The sequence below is a fragment of the Chiloscyllium punctatum genome, chromosome 17, assembly GCF_047496795.1.
Source record: "Chiloscyllium punctatum isolate Juve2018m chromosome 17, sChiPun1.3, whole genome shotgun sequence".
Classification (NCBI taxonomy): domain Eukaryota; kingdom Metazoa; phylum Chordata; class Chondrichthyes; order Orectolobiformes; family Hemiscylliidae; genus Chiloscyllium; species Chiloscyllium punctatum.
This window is the reverse complement of record NC_092755.1, coordinates 83,300,077-83,320,931: the sequence shown is the minus strand read 5'-3', so window position 1 is coordinate 83,320,931 and position 20,855 is coordinate 83,300,077. Positions and strand designations below refer to the sequence as shown.

Genomic DNA, 20,855 nt, shown 5'->3' with positions numbered 1-20,855 from the left:
TCATTATTTTATAAACCTCTAAAAACGTCACCTTTCAACCTCCTACGGTCCAGTGAAAAAAAAACAGTATTAACCTTTTTTTGTGGCACCTTATTGAAGACCTTCTAGAAGTCTAGATAAACTGCATCTACAGGATCCCCATGATCCACTTTGCTTCTTATATAGAATCATAGAGATGTACAGCATGGAAACAGACCCTTCGGTCAAGCCTGTCCACGCCGAACAGATATCCCAACCCAACCTAGTCCCACCTGCCAGCACCCGGCCCATATCCCTCCAAACCCTTCCTATTCATATACCCATCCAAATGCCTCTTAAATGTTGCAATTGTACCAGCCTCCACTACATCCTCTGGCAGCTCATTCCATACACATACCACCCTCTGCGTGAAAATGTTGCCCCTTAGGTCTCTTTTATATCTTTCCCCTTTCACCCTAAATCTATGCCCTCTAGTTCTGGACTCCCTGATCCCAGGGAAAAGACTTTGTCTATTTATCCTATCCATGCCCCTCATAATTTTGTAAACCTCTATAAGGTCACCCCTCAGCCTCCGATGCTCCAGGGAAAACAGCCCCAGCCTGTTCAGCCTCTCCCTGTAGCTCAAACCCTCCAACCCTGGCAACATCCTTGGAAATCTTTTCTGAACCCTTTCAAGTTTCACAACATCTTTCCGATAGGAAGGAGACCAGAACTGTACGCAATATTCCAACAATGGCCTAACCACTGTCCTGTACAGCCGCAACATGTCCTCCCAACTCCTGTACTCAATACTCTGACCAATAAAGGAAAGCATACCAAACGCCTTCTTCACTATCCATCTACCTGTGACTCCACTTTCAAGGAGCTATGAACCTGCCCTCCAAGGTCTCTTTGTTCAGCAACACTCCCGAGGACCTTACCATTAAGTGTATAAGTCCTGCTAAGATTTGCTTTCCCAAAATGCAGCACCTCGCATTTATCTGAATTAAACTCCATCTGCCACTTCTCAGCCCATTGGCCCATCTGGTCCAGATCCTGTTGTCATCTGAGGTAAACCTTCTTCGCTGTCCACTACACCTCCAATTTTGGTGTCATCTGCAAGCTTACTAACTGTACCTCTTATGCTCGCGTCCAAATCATTTATGTAAATGACAAAAAATAGAGGACCCAGCATCTATCTTTGTGGCACTCCACTGGTCACAGGCCTCCAGTCTGAAAAACAACCCTCCACCACCACCCTCTGTCTTCTACCTTCGAGCCAGTTCTGTATCCAAATGGCTAGTTCTCCCTTTATTCCATGAAATCTAACCTTGCTAATCAGTCTCCCATGGGGAACCTTGTCGAACGCCTTACTGAAGTCCATATAGATCACATCTACTGCTCTGCCCTCATCAATCTTCTTTGTTACTTCCTCAAAAAACTCAATCAAGTTTGTGAGACATGATTTCCCACGCACAAAGCCATGTTGACTATCCCCAATCAGACCTTGCCTTTCCAAATACATGTCCATCCTGTCCTTCAGGATTCCCTCCAACAACTTGCCCACTACTGAGGTCAGGCTCACCGGTCTATAGTTCCCTGGCTTGTCTTTACCACCCTTCTTAAACAGTGGCATCACGTTTGCCAATCTCCAGTCTTCCGGCACCTCACCTGTGACTATCGATGATACAAATATCTCAGCAAGAGGCCCAGCAATCACTTCTCTAGCTTCCCACAGAGTTCTCGGGTACACCTGATAAGGACCTGGGGATTTATCCACCTTTACCTGTTTCAAGACATCCAGCACTTCCTCCTCTGTAATCTGGACATTTTGCAAGATGTCACCATCTATTTCCCTATAGTCTATAAATTCCATATCCTTTTCCACATTAATTACTGATGCAAAATATTCATTTAGTATCTCCCCCATTTTCTTTGGCTCCACACAAAGGCCATCCTGCTGATCTTTGAGGGGCCCTATTCTCTCCCTAGTTACCCTTTTGTCCTTAATATATTTGTAAAAACCCTTTGGATTCTCCTTAATTCTATTTGCCAAAGCTATCTCATGTCCCTTTTTGCCCTCCTGATTTCCCTCTTAAGTATACTCCTACTTCCTTTATACTCTTCTAAGGATTCACTTGATCTATCCTTTCTATACCTGACATAAGCTTCCTTCTTTTTCTTAACCAAACCCTCAATTTCTTTCGTCATCCAGCATTCACTATACCTCCAAGCCTTCCCTTTCACCCTGACAGGAATATACTTTCTCTGGATTCTTGTTATCTCATTTCTGAAGGCTTCTCATTTTCTAGCCGTCCCTTTACCTGAGAACATTTGCCTCCAATCAGCTTTCGAAAGTTCTTGCCTAATACCGTCAAAATTTGCCTTTTTCCAATTTAGAACTTCAACTTTTAGATCTGATCTATCCTTTTCCATGACTATTTTAAAACGAATAGAATTATGGTCACTGGCCCCAAACTGCTCCCCCACTGACACCTCAGTCACCTGGCCTGCCTTATTTCCTAACAGTAGGTCAAGTTTTGCACCTCCTCTAGTAGGTACATCTACATACTGAATCAGAAAATTGTCTTGTATGCAACAACAAATTCCTCTTCATCTAAACCTTTAACACTATGGCAGTCCCAGTCTATGTTTGGAAAGTTAAAATCCCCTACCGTAACTACCCTATTATTCTTACAGATAGCTGAGATCTCCTTACAAGTTTGTTTCTCAATTTCCCTCTGACTATTAGGGGGTCTATAATACAATCCCAATAAGGTGATCATCTCTTTCTTATTTCTCAGTTCCACCCAAATAACCTCCCTGGATGTATTTCCGGGAATATCCTCCCTCAGCACAGATGTAATGCTATCCCTTATCAAAAATACCACTCCCCCTCCTCTCTTGCCTCCCTTTCTGCCCTTCCTGTAGCATTTGTATCCTGGAACTTTAAGCTGCCAGTCCTGCCTGTCCCTGAGCCATGTTTCTGAAATTGCTATGATATCCTAGGCCCTTGTTCCTAACCATGCCCTGAGTTCATCTGCCTTCCCTGTTAGGCCCCTTGCATTGAAGTAAATACAATTTAATTTATTAGTCCTACCTTGTCCCTGCCTGCCCTGACTGTTTGATTCACCTCTGTTCTCAACTGCACCAGTCTCAGATTGATCTCTTTCCTTACTATCTCCCTGGGTCCCACCCCCCAACCGTGCTAGTTTAAATCCTCCCAAGCAGTTCTAGCAAATTTCCCTGCCAGTAAATTAGTCCTCTTCCAATTTCGGTGCAATCCATCCTTCTTGTACAGGTCACTTCTACCCCAGAAGAGATTCCAATGATCCAAAAATGTGAATCCTTCTCCCATACACCAGCTCCTCAGCCATGCATTCATCTGCTCTATCCTCCTATTCCTGCCCTCACTAGCTCGTAGCATTGGGAGTAATCCAGATATTACTACTCTTGAGGACCTCCTTTTTAAATTTCTGCCTAACTCTCTGTAATCTCCCTTCAGAATCTCAATCATTTCCCTTCCTTTATCGTTGGTTCCAATGTGGACAATGACCTCTTGCTGTCCCCTCTCCCCCGTGGGAACATTCTGCACCCTCTCTTCTTCAAAGAACTCTAGCAAATTAGTTAAACATGATTTACCCTCCATAAAACCATGCTGGTACTGATGGATTGCGTTTTGGCTTTCCGAATGTCTTGTTATTACTTCCTTCATAATGAATTCTAACAATTTCCCAATGACAGATGTTAAAACTAACTGGTCTATAGTTTCCTACTTTCTGCCTCCATTCTTTTTGAAGAAGGGTGTTATGTTAGTATTTTTCCAATTAGAACCTTTCCTGCATCCAGGGAATTTTGAAACATTAGAACCAGTGCATCTACTATCTCTGCTGACACTTTCCTTTACGCCTTGAAATACAGACCATCAGGCTCTGGGTCTTGTTTGCCTTCAGTCCAAATAGTTTGCTCAGTTCTTTTTCCTTGGTGATTACTGTTCTACATTCTTTCCTTTCAATAAATTCTGCATTACCGGTCATTATTGGGATGGTACTAGTGTCATTCATGGTGAAATCTCGAACAAAAAATTGATTTAGTGTCTCTTCTATTTCTGTGTTCCTCACTATTAACTCTCCAGTCTCATCCTCCAATGTACCGATATTCAATTTAGCTACTCTTTTACTTACTTTTCACTTATATTTGCTTTTCCTATCTGTTTTTATATTTTGTGCTAGTTTTCTTTCATAGTCATACAGCATGGAAGTAGACCCTTCGGTCCAACATAATCCCAGAAAATAATCCCAAACAAAACTGCCTGCTCCTGGCCGATATCCCTCCAAATCTGTCCTATTAATGTACAATCCACCATCTCATGAAATTCATCGCACATGCAACCACATTCTGTGTCAAAAATTTTCCCATGTCTCTTTAAAATCACTCTCCTCATGCCTTAAGTATGTGTCTTCCAGTCTCGAAATTCCCTATTCTAGGGAGAGGACACCTTCCATTAACCCGATCTATACGTCTCATTATTTTGTAAAGCCCTGTAAGGTCACCTCTCAACCTCCTACGGTCCAGTGAAAAATGTCCCAGCCTATCCAGCTTTTTAAAAATAACTCAAATCTTCCATATCCTGCAACACCTTGATAAATCTCATCTGAACCCTCTCCAACTTAATACCCTTCCTATAAATGACCAGAACTGGACAAAGCACTCCAGAAGTGAGATAGCTAGAGTTCAAGGTCTGAGCATTCCTCTGAGGGTGAAGGGCAAGGTTGGTAGGAATAGGGAAATCTGGATGACAAGAGATAGAGACTTCGACCAGAAAACAGAAGGAGGCATGGCTCAGTTACAGGCAGCTGGGATGCATGGAATCTCTGGAGGTATACTGGGGATGCAAGAATTTACTGAAGAAGGAAATCAAGAGGGTAAAAAGGGGGAACGAGAGCGCCTTGGCTGAGAAGACTGGTGTAAATCCAAAGAGGTTCTTTAAGTATATTAAAGGAAAAAGAATAACTAGAGACAGAATAGGACCCTTCATTGACGAAATGGACGTGTATGTGTAGAACCGCAGGAGACGAGTGAGGTCCTCAATGAATATTTCTCCTCAGTGTTTAATGTGGAACTTGGGGACGTTAGTCCTCATGTTCTGGAGATTGTCCATATCACAGTAGAGATGGTATTGGACGGATTAGAACATACGAAGGTGTATAAATCTCTTCGTCCTGACCAGATATATCCAAGAACCCTGCAAGAGGCTAGAGAAGAAATTGTGGGGGCCCTGGTTGATACAGTTGCATCATTTTTAGCCATGGGTGATGTGCCGGAGACTGGAGGCTAGCGAATGTTGTGCCCTTATTCAAGAAGGATTGCAAAGAAAAACCTGAGAACTATAGACCAGTAAGCCGAACATCTGTGGTGGGTAAGTTACTTGAGAAGATTCTGATGGAAAAGGTACACATGCATATGGAAAGACAGGGTTTGGTTAGGAATAGTCAGCACAGCTTTGCACGTGGGAGATCAAGCCTCACAAATTTGATAGAGTTCTTTGAAGCAGGAAGCTTGATGAGGGCAGTGCAGTAGATGTACTCTATATGGATTTCAGTAAGACCTTTGATAAGGTTCCACATGGTAGGCTGCTGTAGAAGGTTAGATTGCATAGAATCCTGGGGAAGCTGGCAAATTGGATACATAATTGGCTTGATGGCAGGAAGCAGAGTGTAATAGTGGAAGGGTGCTTGACGGACTGGAGGCCTGTGACTAGTGATGTACCTCAGGGTCAATGTTGAGCCCATTGCTGTTTGTTATTTATATCAATGATTTGGATGACAATGTACAAGGCATAATTAGCAAGTCTGCAGATGACACTAAAACAGGTGGTATCGTGGATAGCAGGGAAAGTGATCAGAACTTGCAGCAGGACCTTGATCAGTTGGGGAAGTTGGTTAAGAAAGTGCAAATGGAGTTTAATATAGCTAAGTGTGAGGTCTTGCATTTTGGAAAGTCATGGTAAGGTAGGAGTTTTATGGTGAAGGAACGTAATGGAACAGAAGGAGCTTGGAGTTCAGGTGCACGGTTCTCTGAAAGCAGAGTCATATGTTGACAAGGCAATGAAGGCGGCTTTTGGCATACTGGCCTTAATCAGTTAGGGCATGGAGTATTGAAGTTGGGAAGTTATGTTGCAGTTGTACAGGACATTTGTGAGGCTGCACTTGGAGTACTGTGTTCAGTTTTGGTCACCTTGCTATAGGAAGGATGTTATTAAACTGTAAAGAGTGCAGAAGAAATTTACAAGGATGTTGCCAGGACTCGAGGGTCTGAGTTATTGGAGAGATTGGACAAGCTAGGACTTTTTCTTTAGAGTGTAGAAGATTGAAGGGGGATTGAGTGTGGAAGATCATGAGAGGCATGGATAGGGAGAATGCCCTCAGTCTTTTTTCCAGGGTTGGGGAATCGAGGACTACAGAGCATCAGTTTAAGATCAGAGGGGAAAGAATGAAAGTGAATCTGATTTATACACAGAGGGTAGTACACATATGGAATGAGCTGCCAGCGGAAGTGGTTGAGAAGGGTACATTAACAACATTTAAAAGGCATTTGTATAATACATGAATAGGAAAGGTTTAGAAGGATACGGGCCAAGTGCAGGGAAATGGGGTTAGCATGGATGGACATTTTGGCCGGCATGGACCAGTTTGGGCCAAAGGGCCGGTCTCCGTACTGTCGGACTCTACGACTCCAAGAGGCCTCACCAATAATTTATCTTTGTTCTTTCTATTACTTTCTTCATAACACTTTGTTGACCTTTAAAAGTTTCCCAATCTTCCAGCCTGCTACTGACCTTTGCAATGTGGTTACAGCCTTAGTTTTTGTCTTTGTTATCTTGAACTTGCTAGCTTTGCTATGAATGCTTTGACCACACCCCCCCTCCGCACCCTCCACCGCCTTTACTATCTTTCTTCCTTCTAGAATATATTTTAGTTGGGAGAAATTGACTATCTCCTTAAACATCTGCCACTGCTCATCAATTGCCCTACTTTTTAGGTTTCCTGTCAAGCCCACGAAAACAAAAGGTAGATAATACCTTTTGGGATATGGGGTAATTTATTCACCTGGATAGATGACTGGCTGATGGATAGAAGGTAGAGAGTTGAAATAAATGTTTTATTCTCTGGGTGGCAAAATGTAACAAATGGGGTGCCACAGGTTCAGTCCTTGGACCCCAGCTATTTACAATCTAGTGCAAGCTTTTGCAGCACTGCTCCTTCATCACATAGCTAGTGGGGCAGGATGATAGGACACAGAATTTATGGTTCATAAACTCGTTGAACCTGGTGTTGTGTGATTTTTAACTATGTCCTCCCCAATCCAACACCAAGACGTCCACATCACATTTGCAATCTACATTAATGACTGGCATAGAAGGCTCTATAGCCAAATTTGCAGACGACTCCAAAATAGGCAGGATGGTAAATTGCAGACAGGAAATAAGAACCTGAGAATTGGATATAGATAGGTTAGGAGAGTGGGCCAAAATGTGGCAGATGGAGTTTAATGTGGATAAGTGCGAGATCATGCATTTGAGTCCAAAAAATGCAAAGGTAACCTGTGGGTTTAATGGGGAGAGACTTCAGAATGCACCAGTGCAGAGGGATCTCGGTGTAATCATTCATGAGTCACAGAAAACTGGCATGCAAGGACAGTAGATAATAAAGAAAGTGAATGGAATGTTGGCTTTTATAGCCAAATGAATAGAATATAAAGGTACACAAGTATTGTTGTAACTTGAAAAGCTACTGGTGAGACCACACTAGATGCATTGCACAGAAGTTTGGTCCCCTTATTTGAGGAAGAAGTGGCCTTGGAGGCAGTTCAGAGGAGGTTCACTAGATTGATCCCAGAGATGAGAGGTTTGTTTTATGAAGAGTTTGAAAACTTCAGGTCTACACATTCTGGAATTAAGAAGAATAAGGGGAGATCAAATTGAGGTATTCATGATGACAAAGATGTGGATTAAAATGGACGTGCAGAGGATGCTTCCTCTTGTGGGGCATTCGAGGATGAGAGGTCAGAGTCTTAGGATAAGGGGTAGCAAACTTCAAACATTAGAGGAGAAATTACTTCTCCCAAAAGGTTGTGGATCTGTGGAATTTGCTACCCCAAACTACAGTGAATGGTGGGACAGTGAGCAAATGTAAGGAGGAGTAAGACAGATTTTTAATTGGTAATGTGTTGAAGGGATATGGAGAGAAGGCAGGAAAATGGGGGTGAGGAGCAGATCAGCCATGATTGAATGGCAGAGCAGACTCGATGGGCCGAATAGCCTAATTCGGCTCCTATACCTTATGAACATGAGGACAGATTTGGCCCATATAATTACCTGTTTAACTCTGGAACGTTGGGGACTGCTGGAAAAGGAGGTGGTCTGGAGGAGCTAGTGGCAAGCTGGAGCCACCATGTCATGACTTTCATGTCATGAGTTATTGCTGTTCTGTCTCTTCCTGCTGCATGGGAGAATAGCAAACTGCCACAGATTAGCCAAGAATCAGTAATAATAAGTGTTAATGTAGGCAAATACACTTCATACCTCCCTCACTCGTCTCTCCAGGCAAATCTTGGATGCAAAATCAAAACAGATTTTTCTCAGCATTGGGATTCTAACTTTTCCAATCTCACTATATTTTCCAAACTAACTCACCATTGCCTACATCATTCAGGAAATTTTGAGGCCAAAATCACTACTCTGCCAGACTTCATTGGCCATCTCTTGTTTGTGAACCTGAGTCACTTAGAGGTCATTCAGAGGTGACCACATATGTGGGGAAGATCACTCATCAAGTTTAATGGCTGTTCTGTTGCTAGCTCAGAAGTGCCCATATTTATTAAATTCACATCCTTTGGTTATAAGTTCTCATGTTACAAAGCTTTTTTGCACTGCAAAGGTCCTTCATTAGTCATAAAATGCTTTGAGGTAACCTGAAGTTATAAAAGGCACTATATAAATGGAATATTTTCTTCTTTTCATAAAATATTAACATTGCTTAACAGGGTTCTTCATTGAGTTGATGTTTTCCCTTTGGTCATCTTGATTTCTGAAGCTCAATGTTGGGGTATAACTCCACTTCTTCTGGTTTTCTGTTATTTTGCTCAAATAGCCAATTACAAAATGCTTGTAAGTTATTTAAGTATGGGGAAGAAATGGAAAAAGCAGGAAGTCTGACCCTCAATGTCTTCATGTGCATACCTATCCACAGGGGTCACAAGCTATTGATTCTGTGCAGAATCTCTTGATAGTTTTTATTAACCAAGATGGAGATTTACTGTTTTCAATTTCACTATTTGCCTTTATTTTACAGAAAAGACAGAATTGCTTTTGGGAATTCTCTTTATTTTGGTCCCTCCTAATCTAAAACTGTTCTCCTGCAGCTGGTTACTTCCTACTATATATGAACACAGCCAATAGCATTGCTTGGCAAATGTGACAGAGAGCAACAGATTGAAAAGAAGCATTTTTTTCCTTGGGCTACGTTTCTTTCTTTCCTCTTCAATACAATACCAAACATGCCCCTTGAGCACAGTTAAAATTGAATGTTAGTTTGTACTATGATTAAAGATGAATATTAAGTGTTCTAGTTAATGGACCACTTCATGAAACTCCTTTTTAAATAGTCATTTATAGTGTAGCCATCCTTTTACATCAAAACAACATCATCTCAATTCAATAAATAAAGAACTGTGAATGCTGAAGATCTGAAACAAATTGCTGGAGAAACTCAGCAGATTTGGCTGTGTCCATGGAAAGGTCTGCTTCTCTCCACAGATGCTGCCAAGGCTGCAGAGTTTCTCCAGTACCTGGTTTCATCTCTTCATGTGGGCGGCACGGTAGCACAGTGGTTAGCACTGCTGCCTCACAGCGCCAGAGACCCGGGTTCAATTCCCGCCTCAGGCGACTGACTGTGTGGAGTTTGCATGTTCTCCCCGTGTCTGCGTGGGTTTCCTCCGGGTGCTCCGGTTTCCTCCCACAGTCCAAAGATGTGCAGGTCAGGTGAATTGACCATGCTAAATTGCCCGTAGTGTTAGGTAAGGGGTAGATGCAGATGTAGGGGTATGGGTGGGTTACGCTTCGGCGGGGCGGTGTGGACTTGTTGGGCTGAAGGGCCTGTTTCCACACTGTAAGTAATCTAATCTAATCTAATCTCAGTTCAAGTTGCTTTAATACTGTCATTTGCTTGGATTGAACCCTCACTGATCATCATCTATACAACTAAACAGAAGCTACCCTTTTATGGACGGTAGAATTGGTGGCCCCACATCATGGGCAAAGGAATTTAAATATGTGCTACTGTTAAGTCATGGGGTAAACCCACCTGCTTAATTTAAACCTGCAACCCAGAAAAAGATTTATCCCGTGCAGTAATCTGTGAAAATTCAAGAGGCCAAGAACTAGTTAAAGTAAAAGTAACAACTTTATTTTTTAAAGTATAACAGAGAATATTTCGCGAACAACTATTTACAACTCCTTTCTCAAACCTATCTTTTACCTTCCCCTTCTATAATACTAATCTGATAAACATCCCCCCCATTAAAAGTTACCAAAAATTCAAATTTCAAAACCAACAATTATTGAACCTTCTCTTTATATCTTCCTCTGTCTTCTTCTTCTTCTTCTTATGGTTTCTATTTCACAGGTCACTGATCAATAAGGGTACCTTTAATAGAGCTATTCTCCAGGCAGTCTGCATGTGTTGGTGGCTTGGCAGTTCTCCCTCAACTGTTCAGGTTTTCCTGGTTGTTACCCCTAAAGCACTGGATTGTGTCATTGGCTTTTAAGATTGTCAATATACTAAATTCAAACTTGATAGGAATCCGTTTTTTTTTTGCAGCATAATTCAAATTGGTTTTGGTGAATTCGAATTGGTTTTGTCATCTCCAGGCAACCCAGCCAATCTAGCTGTTCGACCAAATGTTACATCGTGACCTTATTCAGAACACTCGGTGCTATGTCAGGTAGTTCTGCTGGCTTTTAACTCAAAGGTACAGTACACCCACATCTTCATAACACTACCAAAGTGTTTGCATTTACAGTAAATCAAGACAGGTTTAATTCTGCTTATTCTTAAGTATCCACACACCTGTTACCAGAAAACAATCACAAAGAATGCCAAATTTCCCCTCACTTAGTCCAGAAATGCAAAAGGTTACTTATAGCACTGTTACTGTTCTAATTCAGACCAGTTAACTAAGTGCAGGCCAGGGTTCAAACCAGATTTCCACCTATTGCCCATGAATTGTTGATTGTGTCACTACAAGGCAAACAATTTGAGAGAAATGTTTGACATTTGCTTAATATACAAGGTTTATACAATTAACGTTTGTATAAATTTCTTTAATTCGCTGAAATTTTGTGTTCAGAGTGGTGTGACTGTTTTTCCATGTCACTTACCTGTTGTCAGCAGCAACATTCCCAGAAGGTGAGATGCAAGTCCACCTTAGTTTAAATTTTAATGTCAGAAAAGCACCTTGCAGAACAAATGTGACAACCTTGCCATATCAGCCAATCTGAGGTCTCTTGAATGTGAAAATGTAGCAGTAGATTTGGGGCCTTGAACTCATAAGGCATTGACTGGCACATGATTTTTATCCAGATCTCAGAGGATTTTAACTTACTGCACCACACAATCTGAGCTCTGTTTGCCATTCAAAAGTGATACCAGGATATTCAGACACCATTATGATTTCTTAATCACAAAATATCTCGCTGTACAATACCAAACCAGAACTTATGTTGCCATCTCTTTAGCTACTGCATTTCCTACTAAATGTATTAGATGTAATTGCCTCAAGTATCCTATCAAGAATATATGTGAAATGCTCCAACATTAGTGTAATTGACAATCAAAAGCAAAATAATTAATAGTTGCATTTTACATGGAGACAAACTCAAGCTCCGAGTAACTACTTATACAGAAATACCGAGGTTTACAAATTAAATAAGTCAGAACAATTTGACTGAATGTATAGAGTCGCCAAGAGATTGAATCAACACCAAATGTACAGTCACTTGCTTAATATCTGACATTTGAAATCAATAACAAAACCTCCAGAAGTCAATCTCTGATCAAAAACAAGCTAAATGGACCACTTGCACCAAGATTATTTTAACATTTAATTTGGGCCTGTACAATTATTGTGCTCCAACATAAGAAAGGAACAGTGTTGCAGGCAGATAGCACCATGGAAAAGTCATAAAGCTTGCCAAACAAAAATTAATTATTTTAAAAGATATTTGATATTCCAGAACACGGATAGTTCTGGAAAGAGACAGACATGTAGAGAAACTTTTTTGTCTTGCACTCATCAAGAAAAATGTGAGAATGCCAACTTTCAAACATTCACAACAATTTATTCATCTGACTGGTTGGCAAGTCTTCTCTGCTGGACCAAAGTATTATCACAGAGATAGCACAGGGACTAACAGGTTCCCAAACTCCCAAGTAGAATCATAAAAATCATTGAAAGAGGCTATTTAGCCCATTACGTCCTGCGAAGAATGTTCCATCCAAACAAGGCTCCCCATCCTATCCCTGTAACCCTATAGTTACCAAGGCTAATCCACCTAGCCTGCAAATCCCTAGACACTATAGGGCAATTTAGAATGACCAATACAGTATACCTACACGTCTTTGGACTGTGAGAAGAACCAGAGCACATCACAGAAATCCACGCAGACACAGGGAAAACGTGCAAACTTCACACAGATAATTACCCCAGGCTGGAACTGAACCCAGGTTCCTGTTGCTGTGAGGCAGCAGTGAATAGAACAGAAGAGAATATAGAATCCTTACAGTGTGGAAACAGGCCCTTTGGCCCAACAAGTCCATAGCGACCCTCCGAAGGGTATCCCACCCAAACCCAATAGTCACCATTTACCCCTGACTAATGCGCCTAACATACACATCCCTGAAGACTATGGGTAATTAGCATAGTCAATTCACCTAAACCGCATCTTTGGAAGGAAACCGGACCACCTGGAGGAAACCCACGCAGACATGGGGAGAATGTGCTAACCCCATACAGTCGCCTGAGGCTGGAATCAAACCCGGGTCCCTGGCACTATGAGGCAGCAGTGCTAACCACTGAACCACTGTGCCACCCATTACAGCATTTTACAGTACAAAAGGAGGCCATTTGACCCATTGTCTGTATCTGCTCCCAAAACAGCTACTCAGCTACTCTCATTCTCCAGTTTGATCTTTGGATACATTTCCAGCTCCCTTTAGAAACCTTCTATGGAATTCACCTCCATTCTCCATGCAGGGCCTTCCAAATCCTAACAACTTTGAGTAAACAACTTTCTCCTCATCTTATTCATGGCTCTCTTGCTGACAACTTTGAAATAGTGACCCCCAGTCAGTGACATACCATCTAGTGGAAACAGAATATCCTTCTTTGTCCTGTCAAAATTGTTCATTATTTTGAACACCTCAGTAAGGTCACCTCTTAATCTTCTCTATTCCAAGGAGAATAAGACCAATCTCTAATCTTTCCTTATATCTGAAATTCCCTCATTCCTAGTATTGTTTTTGTAAATCTTTCCTTAACCATCCTTTTTTAAATAAGGTGCCCAGAACTGAACACAGTATTCCAAACATGGTCTGACCAACGATTTGTAGAGGTGTAGCATCACTTCCTTGTTTTTATACTCAACATCTCTATTTATAAGCCCAAGGTTTCTATAAGCCTTGTAACAATCGTCTCAACTTGCCTGGCCACTTTCAGAGTATGTGAACCAAAATGCCTCCACTTCTGTACTCCCCTCAAAGTTGTACAATTGAGCCGACATGTTTTTTTCTAACAAAATGCATTACCTCACATTTCACTGCATTGAAATTCATCTGCTAGGTGAATGCCCATTTGGTCATCTTGTCGATGTCTTTCTGAAGTCATTCAGCTTCATTTTCACAATTTACCACTTCCCCAGCTTAGTATCATCTGCAAATTTAGAGATTTTCCTCCCAATGCCCATCTTCAAATATTTTATATAAATCAGAAAAGGCAAGCGTTCCAACACCCACCCCAGGGAAATATCAGTTTCAACTTATCTCCAGTTTGAGAAATGCCCATCTATTCCTACCCTCTGGTTCCTATCTTGTAGCCAACCTCTGAACCATGCTGACAAGGACCCAACAATCCCAAACATTTCTAACAGGCTAAGCAACTGGCACCATATCAAATACTTTCTAGAAGTCTAAATATACAACTTCCATTGCCTGTGTCACCTCATCAAAGAACTCAGTTGAATGTTAAATGAAATTTGATTTACAAAAGGCTTGGTAATATTTTGTTTGGAGACTTTCGGTGCCTGTGTATGAATGCACATCACTTCTTCCAGATTAATTCAATTGATTATCTTAAATTAGTAGTGCATTCAGGATTGCTCAGGAAGTGCAAATGAATTGTGGAATCACAAACTCATAGAAATATACCGCATGGAAACAGACCCTTCAGTCCAACCCGTCCATGCCGACCAGTTATCCCAACCCAATCTAGTCCCAGCTGCCAGTACCCAGCCCATATCCCTCCAAACCCTTCCTATTCACATACCCATCCAAATGCCTTTTAAATGTTGCAATTGTACCAGCCTCCACCATATTTAAGCATGGATGTTTTATCTTGGTTTTGAAGACATGAGCTTTTTGAATATGGTTTGTACTCCACCTATTTTGAATAAACAAAGGAATGCAGTATTTGAATCATCAAGTAATGGTTGGGATGTGTGGCATTGAAATCACACGGTAATATGGTACTCCATGTCCATTTAGAATACTGTCAGGGAAAATACCAGTTCACTCTCTACACACAATGTTATTGTTGTAAAGCTTTCTAAGGTAACGACAATAATATTATAATTAGTTTCAACAAATAGTGAAGTAGCACACTTGCTACATAATGGAAGGTCCAAATTCAATCCTAATTCTTTAATTCATATTTGAAATTTATCTGCTCTCAGAATGCAGTTCATCATGTTAATCAAAGTATTGACTGAAAAAGCAAAGGAAAACTATATTAAGGTGCATACCTGACCTTAAAGAATTAGATAGGTGACTTAATAAACTACATAACTGATAATATACATGAGCATTTAGAGACTTAGAATGCAACATTTTCTTTAGAAAAAGTGCAATTTTCTTTTTCAGTTGTGTTCTCAACCACGTAACCTTGATTGCGAGTTTGTACAAAGTGGGTGCAAAGTCATTGGTCCTCCATTATTGTCTCTCTCTATACACGAAACACATATTTTCCACTCAGTACCTAGTCTCAGCAATGCAATTGAGATTAGGGTCTACAAAACTGACATCTACCAAACAATGTGGAAAATTGCCAGGCATGTCCTATACATAAAAAGCAGGACACATCCAATCTGGCCAATTACTTTCCCAACAGTCAACTCTCACTCATCAATAAAGTGATAAAAGATGACTTCAACAGTGCTTTCAACAGTACATGTTCACATCAAGGCCATGTTTGACCAAGTGTGGTATCAAGAGCCTTCACAAAACTGGAACCATTGGTGAAAATTCTCCAATGGTTGGAATCATACCTGGCACATAGGTTCTGTTGTTGGAGGTCAATCATCTCAGTCCAGAACATTTCTGCAGGGTGGTGTCCTTGGCTCAACCACCTTAGCTACTTTATCAATGACCCTCCCTCCATCAAAACGCCAGAAGTGAGGATGGTCGTTGCTGATTGCACACGGTTCAGCACCATCCATGACTCCTCAGATACTGAAGCAGTCCATATCCAAATGCAACAAAGACCTGGGCTACATCCAGGCTTCAGCTGACAAGTGGCAAGTAACATTCGTGCCACACAAATGCCAGGCAATGCCCATCTCCAATAAGTAACAATCTAACCACCATCCTTTGGCATTCAAAGGTATTACCATCACTGAATTCGCCCATCAACAACATTCTGGGGGTTACCATTAACCAGAAACTGAACTGGACTAATCATATAAAGTGGTACAAGTGAAGGTCAGAGGCTCGGAATACTGCAGCAAGTAACTCACCACTAAGTCACTCACCATCCTGACTTGGAAATGTGTCGCCTTTTTTCCCCCCACTGTCGCTAGATCAAAATCCTAGAATTCCCTCCCCAGCAGCATTGTGGATCTACCGACAGCACATGGACTGCAGTGGTCCAGGAAGTCAGTTGACCACAATCTTATCAAGGGCAAATAAGGACTGGCAATAAATGCTGGGCCAGGCAGCCATGCCCATGTCCTGGGAGTGAATTAAAAAAACTGAGAAGCCATGAGTGTAGATTTCACCAAGTTACAACACCATCTTGAATTACTTTTGACAATGATACATTTTTCTGCAGTCTTGAAGTTTTCAGTTCAACTAGCTTGAATCAATTTACAAAAAATATACCTTGTACATTGAGTAGAGTGAATATGACAGTGTTAGACAACAACCACAAGTGGTAAACCTACCACTAAAATCCATATAAAACTATTAGCTAGGAATTACATTTTACTATTCATCTAACACTATGAAAAGCAAATTCAAAATTTTCTTGGAAATCCCCTAAGGCACTCAAAATGACTAATCAACACTGTGGTTTAACGGTCACGAAAATCTGCATTTCATTATTCTTTTTGTGGCAATTTATCATTCTCAGCAGAGAATATACAGAGAGAAGGATGGTGTTAGATACAAAGGTGAACGATATGACTGAGTTGTACTAGATCACATCAGTATTAAATTGTTTAAGCTAGCATTCAAATGGAGTTTGTCGGTAAATTTGCTCCATGAGCCCCAAATACCATGAAAAATGAATCACGGAAGTTAATAATTAGGTAAAAGTTATCTCCACACACAGAACATAGATCTTTTGCAATGAGTTGCTCCTCCAATCATAATTGGCTTCTCCTCCACTTCTGCTGTTGGACAAACTAACTGGTGTGATTTTGTCAGGTGAGGCCAGGAGGAGCAGTCAATTTGCTGAGGCAATGTCAAGGGACGTGATGGTGTGGTGGTAGGGATTTATTTTTGGAAGAGGTGAAGTGGCAATGCAGAGTGCTGAAGGTGAGGGTGGAGCAGTGGCTGCAAAGAGAAGAGAGAGAAGTGAGCGGCTATAAAATAGTGAGGGAAAAAAAGCCCGCATTTGCAAAAATGGAAGGGAGAGAAGCCAGCAGCTGCAAAGAGGCAGGAAGAAGTTAGTGGATACAAAGAAGTGGGAGCCAGTCGCTGTGAAGAGGACACATGGGGGGGGAATGAGCAGCTGAAAAAGGGGAGGGGAAACAGAATGGTGGGGAGTGGAGAAGTATGTGGTTGCAAGGAGAAGATGGGGCGAAGTTACAGGTTGGAAAGGAGGCCAGCAAGGGAGACTGTCATGAAGACCAACAGTTTTAAGCCTGCCAACCTAGGAATATGTAGTTAAGCAAGGAACCAGGAAACCTTGAAATTGATGAATGATTTCCTTGCAAATTAATGTGCTTTTTATGAAGTCTGTTATTTTGAAAAAAAAATTGTCACCAACTTATGTATGTTGCCTTGTACAATTTAAATGTGATAGCATTCATGGAGTTAAAGGTTTTCCTTCAGTGTTTTTTATTTAAGCTTAATGCAAAAGTGTTGATTATTGTGGGTATTAAAGAAGTTCCCTCAATCTGTTTCTGCACATGTCTAAATATCCCATATGTCAACAAATACTGAATATATTGTTGCTTATTACTGCATAGATTCATAGAGATGTACAGTGTGGAAACAGACCCGTCGGTCCAACCTGTCCATGCTGACCAGATATCCCAACCCAATCTAGTCCCACCTGCCAGCACCTGGCCCATATCCCTCCAAACCCTTCCAATTCATATACCCATCCAAATGCCTCTTAAATGTTGCAATTGCAATCTAACCTAATGAAGGAGTTAGAATATAGGTCACCTATAGTGTTGTAATAAGGTCAGCCAGGTGGACCTCAGAATATGGGTTCCCTGATTGGGGCTATTAATCTGATCTAACCAGGAAGCCCTGGCTGACAGATAAGGACAGGAATGTCAGACATCCTGTTTATTCTGAGGGAGCCAAATCAGTGTCAAGGATTGTCCATGTACAAATAAAGGGAGACTTGGTGATGGAATAGAGTAGAGTTATTTAATCACCACTAAAAATGAAAATTAGCCCTCCCTCTCAAAAAAGTCAAAAGGTGACAGTCAAGAAATCTTAAGAACCGCCCTCAAAAAACTATTTTGACGCCTGGTTTAGATATTTTTAATATGTGCAGCTTGGTTGCTTGATTTTCTACATTACATCCAGTTACTCCATTTTAAAAGTACTTTGTTGGCTGTAAGGTTCTTTGAGGCAGCAGGTGGTAATGAAAGGAGCTTTACAAATGCAATTTTTTCTTTTAAATGGTATTTCATGTAAAGGGTGAAAAAGAGCACTTCTCACCAAAGTTTGAATCTTTAAAATACTGGACCAAAGCCATCCTAGTAAAGAAGCCCATAACTGAGGCATTAACCAAGAGTGGGAAGTTTTATTAGACTGCATCATAATACTTACACAAGGAGAAGAAAATCAATGAGCAGACCTCACTTACCTGACCAACAAAACTGCCTGGAATACTTACAAGGTAGAATCAGACAAGGATAAAGTTGGATTAAGTTGTATTGGCCTCTTAGAGTCATAGAGGTGTACAGCACGGAAACAGACCTCGGTCCAACCCATCCATGCCGACCAGATATTCCAACTTAATCTAGTCCCATTTGCCAGCATTCAGCCCATATCCCTCCAAACCCTTCCTATTCATATACAAATCCAAATGCCTTTTAAATGTTGCAATTGTACTAGCCTCCAGCTACTCATTCCATACACGTACCATCTTCTGCGTGAAAAAGTTGCCCCGTAGCTCTCTTTTATATCTTTCCCCTCTCACCCTAAACCTATTCCCTTTAGTTCTGGACTCCACCATCCCAGGGAAAAGACTTGGTCTATTTATCCTATCCATGCCCCTCATGATTTTATAAACCTCTATAAGGTCACCCCTCAGCCTCCGACGCTCCAGGGAAAACAGCCTCAGCCTGTTCAGCCTTTCCCTATAGCTCAAATTCTCCAACCCTGGCAATATCCTTGTAAATCTTTTCTGAACCCTTATTGGCAAACATCTCACTAACTGAACATTATAAGAATCATTACCATGTTTGATAAGATAAAGTGAGGTGGTGGGGGAGGAGGAAGAGTTTGGATTGAAAGGCTGTCATTTCAATTTTCGTACTTGGCATGCCACCATCCTGTGATCTTGACCATTAGATGCACATACAAATAGAGGAAACAACAATTATAACAGACTAAAATTGAACAAAAATTCCACTTAAAATTTCCAGCAGTCAAGTACAGTACAGAGGCCATGTACTGACAGCAAAATGTCAAGATGCAAAATGTCTTCACCCGGAACCCAAAGAATGGGATATAGCAATTGTAAATGCAGTGCAATGATTTGTTGAACTTGTTAGGTATTTGGTGAAATTCTTGTCCAAATTGACGAGGACTATGAACCATTCTGCCAACTATAATCAAGGACTTGCAGTGATATGGAGGTGGGCAACAAAAAGGAGCATGCAACAAAATCAGGCAATTAGTGATGGCAATGCCAATGCTAAAATCGTATAACATAAATTATGAAATTATGATGCAGTGTTATGCCAGCAAGACAGGACTTGGAGTAGCTACTTGAAAAAGATGAAGTCATAGAGTCATACAGCATGTTTGTAGACCCTTCGATCCAACTAATCCATGCCAAACATAATCCCAAATTAAACTAGTCTCACCTGCCTACTCCTGAGCCATATCCATCCAAATTGTTCCTATTCATGTATCTATCCAAACGTCTTTTAAATGTTGTAATTGTACCCGCAGCCACCACATTCTCAGGAAATTCATTCCACATACGAACCATCCTCACTGTATAAAAATTTGCCTCATGTCTTTTTTAAATCTGTCCCCTCTCACATTAAATATGTGCCCCCAGTCTTGAAATCCCCCACCCTAAGGAAAAGACAACTGACATTTAGTTTTGTTGTTTGTTGCAAAAAGAAGGATATTAGATTGAAATCAACCATGAACAAATTTTTGGTCAGCTCAGATTCCCTACAGCGTGGAAACAGGCCATTCGGTCCAACAAGTCCACACAGATCCTCCGAACAGTAACCCACCCAGACTCCTTTCCTAGCATTTACCAGTGACTAATGCACCGAACATGATGGGCAATTTAGCATGGCCAATTCACCTGATCGGCATATCTTTCGGAATGCGGGAGGAAACTGGAGCACCCGGAGGAAACCCACTCAGACACGGGGCGAATGTGCAAACTTCACACAATCACTCGAGGCCAGAAATGAAGCCGGGTTCCTGGCATGTGAGACAGCAGTGATAACTATTGAGCTACCGTGCCGCCTCCATGTCTTTCATGGTCTGTCAAGTCATGTGACCTTTACCATGAGGCATATACACTGGAAGTAGGCCATTATAGAAGTCTTCAATAAATACACAGAACGGACAAAGCTACTTTCTGTTCAGCACAGAACATTGTTGTCAACAAAGAGTAACGTCAAATTCGGTATGCAAATTATTGATTCTAAATGCAAATTATTGATTCTAAATGCAATCTGAGTAAACAATGAAAAAGAAAAACTATTTAAGAATAGGCTCATACATGAACATCTCAAGCTGCAACAGGCTATGGAGGAACAACTTTTTCAGGGACCAAAGGATCAGCATGAAACTAGTTCCTGCCCTCATGTAAAGACTTCATGTGTGCAAATTTGAATATTTCTGCAGCTTCCAGACCACACAGCATTTTTTAAAATGTGGGTGTGTCTGGCCCCACAGTAAATAGTG

The 20,855-nt window shown here is 41.2% G+C and overlaps 1 protein-coding gene across 11 annotated transcripts in view; it reads right to left on the bottom strand.

Annotated features, from left to right (window-relative positions):
- The window catches only part of fbrsl1 (fibrosin-like 1), a 1,025,915-nt gene that overhangs the window by 382,658 nt on the left and 622,402 nt on the right, over nucleotides 1-20,855 (bottom strand). The gene's annotated exons all lie outside the window — the stretch shown is intronic.